Genomic DNA, 5,291 nt, shown 5'->3' with positions numbered 1-5,291 from the left:
GTTTCCCTCCTTCAGGGAACAGTAGTAATAACGTTACATTTGCTATTCTGTTAGGGCCCTCAACAGAGCTTTAGTGATAGATTACCACAGTTCGAGTGGGGCAGAAAGTTTCCTATGCTGAGGCAGTAAAGAGAGGATAGGGGTGAGTAATTTAACAGAGAGCCCCCTAGTGAGTAGGTCTGAAGAGAGCGATCCATAGAGGATGATTTTTAGTAAGGTAGGATTTGAGTTTATTGCTATGGTTATTAAATGTACTGCACTGATGGAGCATAAATCCCAGGAAATAGATGTGGTAGTGACAGCAGCAGAGACATTGTTGGGTGTAAGAGTTTAGCGCAGAAGATCAGCAGGGGGGTTAACCTCTCTGTGCACGGCACCCGGTAGCGGGATGAAATTCGACAACATATGGTGATCGCTACATAAATAGTCATATTAAACATTCATGAAAATACAAGAGTCTCACAGGTTTCGAAAGCCTAGAATCTTGCTAATCCAACTGTGTTGTCAGATTTTAAAAAGGATTTACTGTGAAAGAATACGATGCGATTATCTGAGGATAGAGCCCCATAAAAAACAACTATTTCAACCAGCACAGGCGTAACAAAATCACAAACTGCAATAAAATAAATTGTTTACCTTTGACGATCTTCCTCTGTTTGCAATCCCAATGCTCATTGTTACACAATTAATGTTTTTTCGTTCGATAAAATCCATTTTTATAGCCTTACACGAAACATTTTGTGAACCGCTTGTGTTGTGAATTCCGTCTCATTCCATTTTTGACGACACATGAGGTAAATACACACACAGAACATGTATTTTCCAGTCATGTTTGGTTTCATTGCAATCAACTGGTTTGTTTGTAACAACTAAGCCTGATGGGTCATTTCGCGGGACGTATAGACTGAAAGAAACCGATTTGAAGACAAGTAATGACATTGTGCACCAATGATTTGCCCGCTGTTTCGTTGATTGACTGTATTTTAACCCAATGACCACTGATCGTCTTGAAATCTAGCTGGGTAGATAGCCAATGAGCTGAGGTTGTTGCGCAGCAACTTACTGCCTTCCTGAAGACAAACAATGTATACAAAATGCTTCAGTCTGGTTTTAGACCCCATCATAGCACTGAGACGGCACTTGTGAAGGTGGTAAATGACATTTTAATGGCATCGGAACGAGGCTCTGCATCTGTCCTCGTGCTCCTAGACCTTAGTGCTGCTTTTGATACCATCGATCACCACATTCTTTTGGAGAGATTGGAAACCCAAATTGGTCTACACGGACAAGTTCTGGCCTGGTTTAGATCTTATCTGTCGGAAAGATATCAGTTTGTCTCTGTGAATGGTTTGTCCTCTGACAAATCAACTGTAAATTTCGGTGTTCCTCAAGGTTCCGTTTTAGGACCACTATTGTTTTCACTATATATTTTACCTCTTGGGGATGTTATTCGAAAACATAATGTTAACTTTCACTGCTATGTGGATGACACACAGCTGTACATTTCAATGAAACATGGTGAAGCCCCAAAATTGCCCTTGCTAGAAGCATGTGTTTCAGACATAAGGAAGTGGATGGCTGCAAACTTTCTACTTTTAAACTCGGACAAAACAGAGATGCTTGTTCTAGGTCCCAAGAAACAAAGAGATCTTCTGTTGAATCTGACAATTAATCTTAATGGTTGTACAGTCGTCTCAAATAAAACTGTGAAGGACCTCGGCGTTACTCTGGACCCTGATCTCTCTTTTGAAGAACATATCGAGACCATTTCAAGGACAGCTTTTTTCCATCTATGTAACATTGCAAAAATCTGAAACTTTCTGTCCAAAAATGATGCAGAAAAATTAATCCATGCTTTTGTCACTTCTAGGTTAGACTACTGCAATGCTCTACTTTCCGGCTACCCGGATAAAGCACTAAATAAACTTCAGTTGGTGCTAAATACGGCTGCTAGAATCCTGACTAGAACAAAAAAAAATTATATTACTCCAGTGCTAGCCTCTCTACACTGGCTTCCTGTCAAAGCAAGGGCTGATTTCAAGGTTTTACTGCTAACCTACAAAGCATTACATGGGCTTGCTCCTACCTATCTCTCTGATTTGGTCCTGCCGTACATACCTACATGTACGCTACGGTCACAAGACTCAGGCCTCCTAATTGTCCCTAGAATTTTCTAAGCAAACAGCTGGAGGCAGGGCTTTCTCCTATAGAGCTCCATTTTTATGGAACGGTCTGCCTACCCATGTCAGAGACGCAAACTCGGTCTCAACCTTTGTCTTTACTGAAGACTCATCTCTTCAGTGCGTCATATGATTGAGTGTAGTCTGGCCCAGGAGTGGGAAGGTGAACGGAAAGGCACTGGAGCAACGAACCGCCCTTGCTGTCTCTGCCTGGCCGGTTCCCCTCTTTCCACTGGGATTCTCTGCCTCTAACCCTATTACAGGGGCTGAGTCACTGGCTTACTGGGGCTCTCTCATGCCGTCTCTGGAAGGGGTGCGTCACCTGAGTGGGTTGATTCACTGATGTGGTCATCCTGTCTGGGTTGGCGCCCCCCCTTGGGTTGTGCCATGGCGGAGATCTTTGTGGGCTATACTCAGCCTTGTCTCAAGATGGTAAGTTGGTGGTTGAAGATATCCCTCTAGTGGTGTGGGGGCTGTGCTTTGGCAAAGTGGGTGGGGTTATATCCTTCCTGTTTGGCGCTGTCCGGGGGTGTCCTCAGATGGGGCTTGTGTCTCCTGACCCCTCCTGTCTCAGCCTCCAGTATTTATGCTGCAGTAGTTTGTTTGTCTGGAGTACCTCTCCTGTCCTATTCGGTGGGGCTAGGGTCAGTTTGTTATATCTGACCATGAGGACTACCTCTCCTGTCCTATTCTGGTGTCCTGTTCTGTGAATCTAAGAACATCTTGGCCATGTTCTGTTATAATCTCGGCACAGCCAGAAGAGGACTCCTTCTCTCTTTCTTTCTCTCTCTCGGAGGACCTGAGCCCTAGGACCATGCCCCAGGACTACCTGACATGATGACTCCTTGCTGTCCCCAGTCCATCTGACCGTGCTGCTGCTCCAGTTTCAACTGTTCTGCCTTATTATTATACGACCATGCTGGTCATTTATGAACATTTAAACATCTTGGCCATGTTCTGTTATAATCTCCACCCGGCACAGCCAGAAGAGGACTGGCCACCCCACATAGCCTGGTTCCTCTCTAGGTTTCTTCCTAGGTTTTGGCCTTTCTAGGGAGTTTTTCCTAGCCACCGTGCTTCTACACCTGCATTGCTTGCTGTTTGGGGTTTTAGGCTGGGTTTCTGTACAGCACTTTGAGATATCAGCTGATGTACGAAGGGCTATATAAATACATTTGATTTGATTTGAGGTAAACGGCAATATGTAATGTTTATGTGTTGGAAGACCAACCCATGTAGTAAACTCCGGCGTAAAGAGGTTTATTCACCATTGACGATTCATACCGGAAGGAGCAACGCTCCTGTTTATATATCAATCAGTATGGCAACTAAGTCAGAAAAATCTAAGTCTAGATATAGAGATGTACACACAATTTTAGAAGAAATTGATCGAGGACGATTGATTTAGCGATTCCCAAATGGAGGAATATTTTTTGAATGGAGAGGACATCGTTTTGGACTGGTAAGTTCTTCTCATGCTAATGCCGTTGTTTGAAATTAATAATATAAAATATTATTTGTGAAATGAAATAGCCTATTTGAGGCTGTTGAGGGGAGGGCAGGCCCACAACAATGGCCAAAGGGAAATGGAGACAGTAGATACAGCTGGTCTGTTGTAATATAATAAAGACAGTAGATCTAGCTGGTCTGTCATAATATAAATGAGACAGTAGATCTAGCAGGTCTATAATAATATATTCAACCTTATGTTCCCTGTACTCTATATATATCTGTTTATTATACCTGTTGATACAGGGCTCATATGTGAAACTATTCTAACTGAACATTTTCTTTCACAGTGACACTGACTCCAACTGGGAGCCCCCAGTGCCAAAGTGTCCATCCCCCACTGAAGCTGGTTCTTCCAGCTCCTGCCACAAGTGGTGTTCATCTGCCCAAATGTATTTCTGCAGGCATGGATGTGCTATGGCACCTGGCATCAGCAGCATAATATTGTGTAGAGGACTGAGGGTGTTCCAAATATTGAAAGTGTTATTTTGTAAATGTGTATTTTTTTTTTCATGTTTTTTCAAACAAACAAAAAAAGTTTTTTTGGGGGGGTGTGTTAGAATACCATTTTGGTATTTTGTATATAGTTATTCCATTCAAAATGTATAACTTCACCAATTTGGCCACTTGGGTACATTTGGGCTACTTGTGTGGGACACCTGGGTGACTTCATGATAAATGATGTCATGTAGCACACTCATTTTGGAAGTTATCATTCTGAAACTTTGCACAAGTATTGTTGCCCTCTTATGTTTTTCACTGAAATTGTCCCCATCATCCTATCTGAATGTTTGTTTTATCTTGTTCATTTTAAAGATACAACAATAAAAAGAAAACGTATGTTTTGTCATTGTATTATCTAAACCAGATCTATTGTGTTATATTCTCCTACATTCAATTCACATTTACACAAACTTCAGAGTGTTTTCTTTCAAATGGTACCAAGAATATGCATACCCTTGGTTCTGTGCCTGAGCTCCAGGCAGTTAGATTTGGTTATGTCTTCAGGCGGAAATTGAAAAAAGTAGCTCTAAGAGGTTAAGCCGTACACTCCACAGAGCTGGGCTTTACGGAAGAGTGGCAAGAAAAAGCCATTGCTTAAAGAAAAAAATAAGCAAATACGTTTGGCTTTCACCAAAAGGAACTTGGGAGACACCCCAAACATATGGAAGAAGGTACTCTGGTCAGCTGAGACTAAAATGTAGCTTTTTGGCCATCAAGGAAAACGCTACGTCTGGCACAAACCCAACACCTCTCATCACCCCGTGAACACTATCCCCACAGTGAAGCATGGTGGTTGCAGCGTCATGTTGTGGGGATGTTTTTCATCGGCAGGGACTGTGAAACTGGTCAGGAATGATGGATGGTGCTAAATACAGGGAAATGCTTGAGGGAAACCTGTTTCAGTCTTCCAGAGATTTGAGAAAAGGCCATGATCAGTACCTTTCAAGCTCAGAGCAGGCTTGTTTAGAAAAATTACCGTAAATGACCTAAAAGGAATGGTTGGCAAGGACAGACACCTATAGGTTTGAAGGAAGCCAAGGAGACTAAGGCCAATTTGAATTCAAAATGATAAACAAGCAAATACAAAATCAACACATC

Source organism: Oncorhynchus tshawytscha, linkage group LG34 (genome assembly GCF_018296145.1).
Source record: "Oncorhynchus tshawytscha isolate Ot180627B linkage group LG34, Otsh_v2.0, whole genome shotgun sequence".
In the NCBI taxonomy this organism is placed as follows: Eukaryota; Metazoa; Chordata; class Actinopteri; order Salmoniformes; family Salmonidae; genus Oncorhynchus; species Oncorhynchus tshawytscha.
The sequence above is the reverse complement of the archived record's forward strand: the minus strand, read 5'-3'. Positions refer to the sequence as shown.